Genomic DNA, 15001 nt, shown 5'->3' on the forward strand with positions numbered 1-15001 from the left:
ATTCTCTAGGGAAGTTCCATCTACAAAGAGATATGAAGCTGGTCAAAAGAACCTCCCTCCAATCCAGAGCCAATTGTTCAGGAATTATGAAAGATACTTCATTAAAAATGTCCCGGGGCGCCTCGGTGGCGCAGTCGGTTAAGCATCCGACTTCAGCCAGGTCACGATCTCACGGTCCGGGAGTTCGAGCCTCGCGTCAGGCTCTGGGCTGATGGCTCAGAGCCTGGAGCCTGTTTCCGATTCTGTGTCTCCCTCTCTCTCTGCCCCTCCCCCGTTCATGCTCTGTTTCTCTCTGTCCCCAAAATAAATAAACGTTGAAAAAAATTTAAAAAAAATGTCCCTATGCTTTCCTATACGATAGTGGATTGTGCTATATCAAGAATAGTTTTTGTTCTGGCTATCATTCACATACCAATTTATAGGATTGGAACACTTCACTTGTAATTTAACATTAACCCTCAAAGTAATAGCAATTCTTACAATTTCCTCAAGTACAATGACTACATATTTGAGTTTTGAATAGATACCATTTAACACGGATCAGAAGGAAGAAAAAGAATGATTTCAGATATATATTTTTTTCTTTTCAGAGAGAAAAAATTTCTACAGTTTCGTGAGAACATTTTTTTCCAGTTTCTATTCGTCAAGGCTTCCAAAATCTCAGTTATCACTTCCAGTCACTGAATAAATGTAGATGAAGAGCGAAATTCTTCTCTGACCCCTTACACTAATCAAATAATTGCTATATGCTAGACACTGTTACTATACATGAATCACCTCACAAATGATGTACATAATAGAGTTTTTTTCCACTCTGTAAATGTAAGAACATTTTTTATTTTTTTAAGTTTATTTATTTTTTGAGAGAGAGAAAGAGGGAGAAAACAAGTGTGGGAGGGGCAGAGAGAGGGAGAGAGAGAGAATCCCAAGCCAGCCTGCACTGTCAGCTTGGAGCCCAATGTGGGGCTTGAACTCACAAACCATGAGATCATGACCTGATCGGAAACCAAGAGTTGGATGCTTAACTAATTGAGCCACCCAAGTGCCCCAAAGGCCAAAGATATTTAAAAAGTCACAGGAAGTCAGAGGGCTGGTGAGAACTCAAGCCAAGCAGCTGTGCTCTCAGCCCAAGAGTTGAGAAGCCAATCCATGCACAACACATGTAATATACCGTTATAACATTCTAGTGCTTATTGGAAAGAACAGAAGAGGGCTCACATCCAGGGTCTCCTACTTATGGAATTCAGGGCATTGATGGGTGGCATTGCCTCTTAGCCTCAATTTCTTCACTAGCAATAGAAATTTAAAAACAGTGTTCACCTTACAGTATTATTTGGAGAACTAGAAAACACAGGCCCATGCCCATTAACTGAGCCTGATACATACAATTTAGCAGCTACTATTATCACTATAATATGACCTTGTCATCCTCCAGGGGAAGAGCTTTGAAAGTAACCATTTACTCAAAAATATTTCATCTCTAGTATTGAGTATGCAACACAAAAAGTGTTCATTACCTGTCTGAAGGGTTTTAGCCTTCACTACTTTTAACTGTAAGAGGAAAAAGTCCAGGGGTGCCTGGGTGGCTCAGTTGGTTAAGCATCCAACTTCAGCTCAGATCATGATCTCATGGTTCGTGAGTTCAAGCCCCGTGTTGGGCTCTGTGCTGACAGCTCAGAGCCTGGAGCCTGCTTCGGATTCTGTGTCTCCCTCTCTTTCTGTCCCTCCTCCACTCGCACTCTGTCTGTCTCTCTTTCAAAAATAAATAAAAACATTAAAAAAAAAGAGGGAAAAGTCCCCTGAAATACATGGCCTCCAGCAGCTATTTTTATGCAGTGAATATCCAAATCCCTCTTACAGATTATTTTATGGAATTTTCACAACAAAGAGCTTTTCTTTAAAAAAAAAAAACAACTACCATGTAAAGATAATTTTACTAATATCACATTTTCATGTTTATCAACTCTAACTTGTAGGAAGTTTTAACAGTTTGGGTCAAAGACCATTTCTTTTTTTTTTTAATTTTAGTTTTTCTTTTTTTAAATGTACATACAAATTAGTTAGCATATAGGTGCCACAATGATTTCAGGAGTAGATTCCTTAGTGCCCCTGAACCATTTAGCCCATCCCCCCTCCCACAACCCCTCCAGTAACCCTCAGTTTGTTCTCCATATTTATGAGTCTTTTCTTATTTGTCCACCTCCCTGTTTTTATATTATTTTGGTTTCCCTTCCCTAATGTTCATCTGTTTCTTAATGATTTTGTTCTGGTTTTGGTGGCTATGAAAACTCTCTGGTCCATGCCATCTCCTTCTTTAGGCTGAATAATCTCTGTTTCTTTAAGAATTTCACATATATTGAATTTTCTAATAATTCTGGTCACTTTTAGGATTACTACCTCTGCTAAATAGCTTTTATATTGGATTAAGTATTATAAACTATATTCAAAGTTACCTTAGACATATTTATAGTCTTTAAAATCACAACATGGACCTATCCGGCTTCCAAGTCCACCTCGAATATACCACCTCCATTCTCCATTGTGTCCTACCTCTCATACATTTTGTTGAAAAGTTGAAAAAAAATACCCTCCTCTTCACTGATAAGAAGGTACAAGTAAGTCAGTTTTTAAGATATCGAGACAGAATGCCAATACTATAGACAAAGGCTAATCAGCACTATATATACCGCTATGTATATTAATGAAAATCATAACATGATAATAGTAAATACTAAGAACTGAATATATACGAAGTGATTTAAAATTCAGTCATTCAATAAATATTTAATTAACTCAACAAACGTTTTGAACTTCTCCTATTCCTAAGCATTTTTTTCTAGGTACTGTGAATAAAGCAACGAACAATACAAATATTCCTAACTTTGAGGGACTTTAATAGCAAAGCATAAAAAAAAAGAGCTAAGAAGAGAGAGATTACGTATTTGTATACAGTGTATCATTATTGGTGCCTTTTCACGACTCTAGTCCCTTATTTTTATGTGCCTTCTAATTAGAGTGTAGGATATAGCAAATAATGATCCAAGATGCTGAGTTAAATTTGAAGTTGGATACACAATTTTAAAATATAAGTATGTCCCCAATATTGGGATTAATATTCACATAAGGCATGAATCATTATTTAGTGTTAGTATGTCATTGTTTACTACAATATTTGTAGTAAACTACAAGAAGTATATTATTTAATCAATATTCAAGTTACCTGAACATTCCAGATTTTATCCACCAACTTGAAATGGTCCACCATTCAGTTGTAATGATTTAGAATTGCACATGGCAATTTACAACTTTGTTAGACCAGTTTCTAATAAAGTCAATTTTAAAATAACTTTTAAAACAGTTTTAATTGTTTAATTGTTTAATTGGAACTTTTAACAGCCTATGTCTGTATTTCCTTATTACATTTTTAATCAATGTTGTTCTAGGTTTCTCAAAAATTTCCTTAGTGTCTACTTTGAGCATGCTACTGCTTCTGCTGAGTCTACTTTGCTAAGGCTTTAGTGTTTGCTAGGAAAAATAAACCCAGGAATCTCAGTTGAACCTTACCTGCAAGTTAACTAATGTGTAACACAAAATGACCCATTATTGTTTATGACATAATGGTAGATGAACAGAGATGGCTTCAGCTCCACTAATAGAGTGAAAATATACTGTTATTAATGACTATTTTCTCTTTATAGTTGTGCAAATGTTTCTAGTCTACTCAGTAAAATATTTTTCGATAGATAAATGTTTGTTCACAAAGATTTTATTTTCCTAGGATACGTATTAGCAAATTTTGCTATAATTGTTACAATATATTAAATAACCTTGCTAATACATCGAAAACAAAAATAAACAGGTAAATTTAGTTTCAAGCTGGGGCTCCTGGGTGGCTCAGTCAGTTAAGCATCCGACATTGACTCAGGTCATGATCGCACCGTTTGTGGGTTTGAGCCCCGTGTTGGGCTCTGTGCTGACAGCTCAGAGCCTGCAGCCTGCTTCGGATTCTGTGACTCTCTCTCTCTCTGCCGTTCACCCACTCACACTCTGTCTCTCTCTCTCTCTCAAAACAAATATTAAAAAAAATTGGTCTCAACGGTTTCTTTACAACTCTAAATACAAGAGCTTTTAGTATACAAAAAAGAACAATACTAAAAAAAGGAGGAACATAATGATATACTGTAGGATCTGGTATAAATTATTGTGAAATATCTACCATACTTTCTGTACCTTTCTACTATTATAAAAATATGAAAATGTAATATTATATCTAGATTATATTGATTTTAACAGATATTTTGAAAATAATGTTTCTTTAAAGTTGACCTTAAGAGCTGGTAATAGATGCTAAATTTGTAGGGCTCATTTTAGTTCATTTAGATAATTTAAAAACACTTTTGTACTTCGGGGTAGATCCTCATATTATATAACATATTGTTCTTTTTAAAAAAATTATGTTTATTTTTTTTTGAGAGAGACACTTAACCAACTTAGACACCCAGGCTCCCCTATAACATATTTTTCTATAAATAGAAAAGAATATATATATATATATATATATATACATATATATGTATATATATATATATTCTATGTATGCATATACTATGTGTAAAATTCAATTTTTATATTCATAAGATAACTTTATTGGAAATTTGTGAGGAAATAAATTTGTTCGTTCATTTCTAAGAGTCATCCATTAAGCTGATTGTTTTGAACGACCTTAGATATACATAGATTTAAGACATCTAAGCATCTCTGGTGCATATATTTTATTTCACTTTCATTTTTAATAATAATAATTCCTTCCCTGATTTTTCAACTGCCAGGAAACACATGTGGGTATGTTTTAATGATCTGTTCATAAGTTTTTGAAGAATAAATAACTCAGGAAATAAGTGACCTAACAGAGACATGGAAAGAATACATGGGTCATAGATGAGATACAGAGTTGCTTGCCTTGTATTTTCGATACACTTTGCAATTGTTGATGCCTGAATGTATTTTCCTTTGAACGTAAGGCTCATAGTCAGTAAATAGCCAACCAATAAATAAATAATGAAGGGTAAATACTCTTTCCCAAACATAGAATATTTCCTTTAAAATTCCTTCATTTTTGTGAGGCCACTATAGGCACTTAGGTCTGTCAGGCCCCTGGGCATTCTGGACCACTTTTAAAACACTCTTTGGTTAGAATTTTCTTATTTCTGTAAATAACAGCTTGAGGAAATTCAATTCAGTTCACCATGTCTCTTATCACCAGAAAAGGAAATTTAAAGTATTTTCAGCTGGGTTTTTTTTTTTTCTTTTTTAAAGAAGTTTTGCTTACCAAATATAACATGCGAATTAGCTCTAATTATTCATTTTGTTCATGGGGCTCAGCAATTAAAGTAATTACCCAATTAACCATGTCAAAGTATTAATTTCCACCCCTTGAATCAGAGTTTTCATATCTTTAGTGAGTCGCATTCAATGAAGTAACTAATGTCTCACATACATTTCTCCCTCTGAAGCAGTGCAGTGAACACATAGTTAATGTCATCAAGGGAGTTTATTATCTAGAAAGAATGACGACTTAGAATCAGCAACCTTAAATAATCTAATGTAGTAATAAAAACCATGCCCAATACAGTTATCCTTGCAAATTAAATGCAGTTCAGAGCCAGAAAGTGATACTTGATTAAATGAGGGAATGATTTACCGTGAGCCATGCTGACATTAGAGAAGTGTACTCTTTACTCATCGTCCCTTACTTGGATAAGGCACACGCTAAAACGAGGAAGAACTAAAATGTATCTTCAACTTTAAAATGTCAAAAGGTAACGTAGAAAATGCTAAGAATTTTCTAATTGCCTTATGCAGTTACATGGATTGTATGGCGTTCAAATTTATTTAATTTGGCAACCCACAGTTATTAGCATTTCGTGCACTTACTGTGTGCTGACATTCTACGTTTATTCTGGATCAAATAAAACTCAAGGAACACACCCAGAAGTTGAGAAATTTACTCATGGTCATACAATTACAACTACCAAACGTATTAGTAGTATTAGTTGTATTAGTAGAATCTCCTCATAAAACATTAACTAACATCAGAAAAATCACCATGTGCTGAACATGTTATATTTTTGGTTGCAAGATCTTAAGAAATCATTGAAAAATTTCCACCCCTGGGCAGGTTAGACATATTAACGTATACATATATTTATACTAGTATTCTATGATACGTTTTGACAAAGAAAGATTACTGCACTCTTATACTAAATGAGAATTTTACATATCTTTCAAAGAAGAAAAAAGAAATATATGGAACCAACATGTTTCAAAAGCAATTATATGTAATCTTTACTAAACAATGTGTTGTATGATTATACAAGTAACTGTGGCCTGTTTATTTATAAAAGGTATATAAGCTTATTATTTCCTGTGCTGGAATGAATTAGAAATGTATTTTACAACTTACGTTGTCTTCATCCAACAAAAGGAGAGGATAATTAAAATTTTCTTAAGAGAGTATTGTTTTGATGTTTAATAATTAACTATTTAATGGATATAACTCAGGCAGGATATACTGAAATTGAATAAACAATAAATAGTTTAGAGTAATTCCCATGGAATGTATTTTTATTTGCAATTCTAAAGTATTCAGTATGGCTCTAATTCCATTTAAACATTTGCCTTTGAATTAAAACTTAAAAGAATGCATTTGGAAAGTGGATAATTCTATTTTCAGATGAGTAATTCAATATATGATTCCACAGTCATGTAACAAACAGTATGCTGTGCTTTAAGGAAATGTGATTTTGACATTAGCTAGATATATTGTTCAGTTCTTATTTTTCTATGTATTTCAAAATTAAATGTCAATGGGAATACCTTTAAGATGTTTATTTTGCTAAATCTAAACAGATCATTTTATTGCTTATAATCAGTACCTCACTTAACTAAATTATCCATAATTCTGTGAGAATTATCATAAGACCAGTCTGGTTATGAGAAAATCTTAAAGATTTATTGAAAATTTTTGAAAAATTTTGCAAATATAAATAAGTAAATAGTTTAAAATTGCAGTGGATAATTAGTTTAACTCATTTATATAGGAATAGACATTTATCACAAAATGGTAATGACAAGAACTTTGATAGTTAATCATAAATACAACACTCACCTTTGAAGAGCTCAAAAAGAAAGTAGACCTATATTTCACCTACCATGCTTGTTAGTAGGCTTTCTGGTTGGTTTTGACTTTTTGTTCTTTTCATTAGAAAATAGTGCTTTATTGCAATGTAGTAGAATTCATTTGATATTCTAATCATCTTGAATTAATAGAGTACAAAATTAATTATATTAATATTCTGTAGCTTTAAGAAATGTTTGAAAGTGACTTTTTCAATGGTGCAGTTTCAGTGCCTAGGAAAGCACTCTGTAACCCACTGATATTTATTTTGAATTAATTGTAAATATCTTAAGGTTGCCTGGAGGATAGTTCTTCCTTTATATTAGGTACAATTTCTTGTGCAGAACATAATACTATATGTTTGCAAAATGTCCGGAAGTGCTCAATTGTTCCCAATAAAAGGGAATTAAAAAATAATAATTCCAGTATAGTTAACATACAATGTAATACTAATTTCAGGTGTACAATATAGTGTTTCAACGATTCAATTCATTACCAGGTGTTCATTACAGTAAGTGCACTCCTTAATCTCAAACACCTATTTCACCCATCCCCCCCAACCACCTTCCTTCAGGCAAACATCAGTTTTTTCTCTATCGGTAAGAGTCTGTTTTATGATTTGCCTTCTTCTCCCTGCCATGTTCATCTGCTTTGTTTCTTAAATTCCACATATGAGTGAAATCATATGGTATTTGTCTTTCTCTGACTGATTTACTCTGCTTAGCATTAGCTAAGCTCCATCCATGTCATTACAAATAGCAAGATTTAAGGAGTTACTAGGAAGATGGTGGCATAGGAGGACACTGGGCTCACTGCACGTCCTGCTGATCACTTAGATTCCACCCACACCTGCCTAAATAACCCAGAAAACCACCAGAAGACTAGCAGAATGGAGTCTCTGGAGCCAAGCGCAGAGGAGAGGCCCACGGAAGAGGGTAGGAAGGGCGGAGAGGTGGTGCACGCTCCACGAACTGGCGGGAAGGAGCCGGGGCAGAGGGGCAGCCCGCCTGCCAAGCAGAGTCCCCAAGTCTGGCTGGCAAAAGCCGAGGGGCCACACAGAGTTTGTTCCAACAGCAAGCAGGACTTGACATCGGGAAGGTTATAAGCTAACAGCTCTGCTCAGAGAACGGGAGGGCTAGAGGACAACGGGAGGGAGAGTTGTTGAGTCCTGGAGGACAGAGCTCAGTTTGGCAGGGAACAAAGGCGCTCACCAGCACCATCCCCCTCACCCATCCCCCAGCCAAAATCCCAAAGGGAACCAGTTCCTGCCAGGGAACTTGCTCCCTCCGCGCAAACACCCAATGCTGTGCTTCTGTAGAGCCACCCCTCCGGCAGTGGGTCTGACTCCCTCCCGCTGCCACAGGGCCCCTCCTGAAGTGGATCACCTAAGGAGAAGTGAGCTAAGCCTGCCCCTCCTGCCCCCGTGCACCTTCCTTACCCACCTCAGTTAACACGCCAGATTCCCAGCACCACAAGCCTGGCAGTGTGCAAGTAGCCCAGAAGGGCCACGCCACCCCACAGTGAATCCCGCCCCTAGGAGAGGGGAAGAGAAAGCGCACACCAGTCTCACTGTGGCCCCAGCGGTGGGCTGGGGGCAGACATCAGGTCTGACTGCGGCCTGCCCACCAACTCCAGTTATTCAAGACAGCACAGGGGAAGTGCCCTGCAGTCCCACACCACTCCAGGGACTAGCCAAAATGACAAAACAGAAGAATTCCCCTCAAAAGAATCTCCAGGAAATAACGACAGCTAACACACTGATCAAAAAGGATTTAAATAATATCACAGAAAGTGAATTTAGAATAATAGTCATAAAATTAATCGCTGGGCTTGAAAACAGTATAGAGGACAGCAGAGAATCTCTTGCTACAGAGATTACGGGACTAAGGAACAGTCAGGAGGAGCTGAAAAACGCTATAAAGGAGATACAAAATAAAATGGAAATGACCACGGCTCGGATTGAAGAGGCGGAGGAGAGAATAGGTGAACTAGAAGATAAAATTATGGAAAAAGAGGAAGCTGAGAAAAAGAGAGATAAAAAAATCCAGGAGTATGAGGGGAAAATTAGAGAACTAAGTGATGCACTAAAAAGAAATAATATATGCATAATTGGTATCCCAGAGGAGGAAGAGAGAGGGAAAGGTGCTGAAGGTGTACTTGAAGAAATAATAGCTGAGAACTTCCCTGAACTGGGGTAGGAAAAAGGCATTGAAATCCAAGAGGCACAGAGAAGTCCCTTCAGACGTAACTTGAATCGATCTTCTGCATGACATATCTTAGCGAAACTGGCAAAATACAAGGATAAAGAGAAAATTCTGAAAGCAGCCACTGATAAACGTACCCTAACATATAAAGGGAGACCTATAAGACTCATGAGAGATCTGTCTTCTGAAACTTGGCAGGCCAGAGGATTGGCAGGAGATCTTCCATGTGATGAATAGAAAAAATATGCAGCCGAGAATCCTTTATCCAGCAAGTCTGTCATTTAGAATAGAAGGAGAGATAAAGGTCTTCCCAAACAAACAAAAACTGAAGGAATTCGTCACCACTAAACCAGCCCTACAAGAGATCCTAAGGGAGATCCTGTGAGACAAAGTACCAGAGACATCGCTACAAGCATAAAACATACAGACATCACAATGACTCTAAACCCATATCTTTCTATAATAACACTGAATGTAAATGGACTAAATGCGCCAACCAAAAGACATAGGGTATCAGAATGGATAAAAAAACAAGATCCATCTATTTGCTGTCTACAAGAGACTCATTTTAGACCTGAGGACACCTTTAGATTGAGAGTGAGGGGATGGAGAACTATCATGCTACTGGAAGCCAAAAGAAAGCTGGGGTAGCCATACTTATAGCAGACAAATTAGACTTTAAATTAAAGGCTGTAACAAGAGATGAAGAAGGGCATTATATAATAATTACAGGGTCTATCCATCAGGAAGAGCTAACAGTTATAAATGTCTATGCGCCAAATACCGGAGCCCCCAAATATATAAAACAATTACTCGTAAACATAAGCAACCTTATTGATAAAAATGTGGTCATTGCAGGGGACTTTAACACTCCACTTACAGAAATGGATAGATCATCTAGACACACAGTCAATAAAGAAACAAGGGCCCTGAATGATACATTGGATCAGATAGACTTGACAGATATATTTAGAACTCTGCATCCCAAAGCAAGAGAATATACTTTCTTCTCAAGTGCACATGGAACATTCTCCAAGACAGATCATATACTGGGTCACAAAACAGCCCTTCATAAGTATACAAGAATTGAAATTATACCATGCATACTTTCAGACCACAATGCTATGAAGCTTGAAATCAACCACAGGAGAGAGTCTGGAAAACCTCCAAAAGCATGGAGGTTAAAGAACACCCTACTAAAGAATGAGTGGGTCAACCAGGCAATTAGAGAAGAAATAAAAAAAAATATATGGAAACAAAGGAAAATGAAAATACAACAATCCAAACGCTTTGGGATGCAGTGAAGGGAGTCCTGAGAGGAAAATACATTGCAATCCAGGCCTATCTCAAGAAACAAGAAAAATCCCAAATACAAAATCTAACAGCACACCTAAATGAAATAGAAGCAGAACAGCAAAGGCAGCCTAAATCCAGCAGAAGAAGAAAAATAATAAAGATCAGAGCAGAAATAAACAATATAGAATCTAAAAAAACTGTAGAGCAGATCAACGAAACCAAGAGTTGTTTTTTTGAAAAAATAAACAAAATTGACAAACCTCTAGTCAGGCTTCTCAAAAAGAAAAGGGAGATGACCCAAATAGATAAAATCATGAATGAAAATGGAATTATTACAACCCATCTCTCAGAGATACAATTATCAGGGAATACCATGAAAAATTATATACCGACAAATTGGACAACCTGGAAGAAATGGACAAATTCCTAAACACCCACACGCCTCCAAAACTCAATCAGGAGGAAATAGAAAGCTTGAACAGACCCATAACCAGCGAAGAAATTGAATCGATTATCAAAAATCTCCCAACAAATAAGAGTCCAGGACCAGATGGCTTCCCAGGGGAGTTATACTAGATGTTTAAAGCAGAGATAATACCTATCCTTCTCAAGCTATTCCAAGAAATAGAAAGGGAAGGAAAACTTCCAGACTCATTCTATGAAGCCAGTATTACTTTGAATCCTAAACCAGACAGAGACCCAGTAAAAAAAGAGAACTACAGGCCAATATCCCTGATGAATATGGATGCAAAAATTCTCAATAAGATACTAGCAAATCGAATTCAACAGCATATAAATTGATATTCACCATGATCAAGTAGGATTCATTCCTGGGATGCAGGGCTGGTTCAACATTCACAAATCAATCAACGTGATACATCCCATTATTAAAAAAAAAGACAAGAACCATATGATCCTGTCAATCGATGCAGAAAAGGCCTTTGACAAAATCCAGCACCCTTTCTTAATAAAAACCCTTGAGAAAGTCGGGATAGAAGGAACATACTTTAAGATCATAAAAGCCATTTATGAAAAGCCCACAGGTAACATCATCCTCAATGGGGAAAACTGAGAGCTTTTTCCCTGAGATCAGGAACACAACAGGGATGTCCACTCTCACCGCTGTTGTTTAACATAGAGTTGGAAGTTCTAGCATCAGCAATTAGACAACAAAAGGAAATCAAAGGCATCAAAATTGGCAAAGATGAAGTCAAGCTTTCGCTTTTTGCAGATGACATGATACTATACATGGAAAATCCGGTAGACTCCACCAAAAGTCTGCTAGAACTGATACATGAATTTAGCAAAGTTGCAGGATACAAAATCAATGTACAAAAATCAGTTGCATTCTTATACACTAATAATGAAGCAACAGAAGACAGATAAAGAAACTGATCCCATTCCCAATTGCACCAAGAAGCATAAAATACCTAGGAATAAATCTAAGCAAAGATGTAAAAGATCTGTATGCTGAAAACTATAGAAAGCTTATGAAGGTAATTGAAGAAGATATAAAGAAATGGAAAGACGTTCCATGCTCATGGATTGGAAAAATAAATATTGTCAAAATGTCAATACTACCCAAAGCTATCTACACATTCAATGCAATCCCAATCAAAATTGCACCAGCATTCTTCTCGAAACTAGAACAAGCAATCCTAAAATTCATATGGAACCACAAAAGGCCCCGCGTAGCCAAAGGAATTTTGAAGAAGAAGACCAAAGCAGGAGGCATCACAATCCCAGACTTTAGCCTCTACTACAAAGCTGTCATCATCAAGACAACATGGTATTGGCACCAAAACAGACACATAGACCAATGGAATAGAATAGAAACCCCAGAACTAGACCCACAAACGTATGGCCAACTCATCTTTGACAAAGCAGGAAAGAACATCCAATGGAAAAAAGACAGCCTCTTTAACAAATGGTGCTGGGAGAACTGGACAGCAACATGCAGAAGGTTGAAACTAGACCACTTTCTCACACCATTCACAAAAATAAACTCAAAATGGATAAAGGACCTAAATGTGAGACAAGAAACCATCAAAACCTTAGAGGAGAAAGCAGGAAAAGACCTCTCTGACCTCAGCCGTAGCAATCTCTTACTCAACACATCCCCAAAGGCAAGGGAATTAAAAGCAAAAGTGAATTACTGGGACCTTATGAAGATAAAAAGCTTCTGCACAGCAAAGGAAACAACCAACAAAACTAAAAGGCAACCAACGGAATGGGAAAAGATATTTGCAAATGACATATCGGACAAAGGGCTAGTATCCAAAATCTATAAAGAGCTCACCAAACTCCACACCCGAAAAACAAATAACCCAGTGAAGAAATGGGCAGAAAACATGAATAGACACTTCTCTAAAGAAGACATCCGGATGGCCAACAGGCACATGAAAAGATGTTCAGCGTCGCTCCTTATCAGGGAAATACAAATCAAAACCACACTCAGGTATCACCTGACGCCAGTCAGAGTGGCCAAAATGAACAAATCAGGAGACTCTAGATGCTGGCGAGGATGTGGAGAAACAGGAACCCTCTTGCACTGTTGGTGGGAATGCAAATTGGTGCAGCCGCTCTGGAAAGCAGTGTGGAGGTTCCTCAGAAAATTAAAAATAGACCTACCCTATGACCCAGCAATAGCACTGCTAGGAATTTATCCAAGGGATACAGGAGTACTGATGCATAGGGCCACTTGTACCCCAATGTTCATAGCAGCACTCTCAACAATAGCCAAATTATGGAAAGAGCCTAAATGTCCATCAACTGATGAATGGATAAAGAAATTGTGGTTTATATACACAATGGAATATTATGTGGCAATGAGAAAAAATGAAATATGGCCTTTTGTAGCAACGTGGATGGAACTGGAGAGTGTGATGCTAAGTGAAATAAGCCATACAGAGAAAGACAGATACCATATGGTTTCACTCTTATGTGGATCCTGAGAAACTTACCAGGAACCCATGGGGGAGGGGAAGGAAAAAAAAAAAAAGAGGTTAGAGTGGGAGAGAGCCAAAGCATAAGAGACTCTTAAAAACTGAGAACCTGAGGGTTGGTGGGGGATGGGAGGGAGGGGAGGGTGGGTGATGGGTATTGAGGAGGACACCTTTTGGGATGAGCACTGGGTGTTGTATGGAAACCATTTTTATAATAAATTTCATATATTGAAAAAAATAAATAAATAAAATTTCAAAACATCCAAAAAAAACAAATAGCAAGATTTAATTTGTTTTTTTATGTTAACTAATTTTCCATTGTGGAAAAAAAAAAAATATATATATATATACACACACACACACACACACATCTATATCTATGTATATCTATATCTATATCTATATCTATATCTATATCATCTATATCTATATCTATATATATAACTTCGTTATTCGTAAGTCAATGGGCATTTGGACTCTTTCCATAAATTGGCTCTTGTTGATAACGCTGCTATAAACGTCGGGGTGCATGTGCCACTTTGAATCAGTATTTTTGTATCCTTTGGGTAAATACCTACTAGAGCAATTGCTGTATCACAGGGTAGTTCTACTTTTAACTTTTCGAGGAAGCTCCATACTGTTTTCTAGAGTGGCTGCACCAGTTTTCATTCCCACCAACAATATGAGAGGGTTCCCCTTTCTCCATATCCTCTCCAGCATCTGTTGTTTTTTGTGTTATTAAAATTTAGCCATTCTGACAACTGTGAGGTGATACTTCATCTTTAAAATTTGACTTTATTCCTGCTGTTCTCAAAGATGATCATATTCATGATACATAGATTGTGGCATAAAGCCCATATAAATTCTGATTTGGAATGTAGATGTGGAAATGTGGGTAAAAGTGATCTTTCCTGCTACAAAAAATAAAATTGGTATTTATATTAATGCTATTGTTTTCCTTCCTACATGTTTTCATTTAACGGACTAGGATATATATAGAAGTAGCAAGCACATTCTATCTCTAGTGATACTAAAAGTAAGTAGAATTGAGAGAGAGATTTCTCATAAAAGACATCGTAATGTAAGCTCTGAGACTGCTTTATCTTTTCTGTAAAACATGCAAAAGACAGATAATAATCTCTAGACAAAATAACTAATACACACTAAATATTAGCAGATATGATAACTAGGATTGTTTTGTTTTGCTTTTTAGATTACTAAATTCAAATGGGCTTAAACAATCAGGAAAAATGTTAGCTCTTGAAAAAAGAAGTCCAGAGATCGGCTAAGCAAATGATTTGTCTGCTTAAGGTCCTCACTGTTTTCCTCAATCTGTCTTCTAATTTGTCTTGTTTTACTACTATCTATTTACAGAGGAA

Source organism: Prionailurus viverrinus, chromosome A1 (genome assembly GCF_022837055.1).
Source record: "Prionailurus viverrinus isolate Anna chromosome A1, UM_Priviv_1.0, whole genome shotgun sequence".
Taxonomy (NCBI): Eukaryota; Metazoa; Chordata; class Mammalia; order Carnivora; family Felidae; genus Prionailurus; species Prionailurus viverrinus.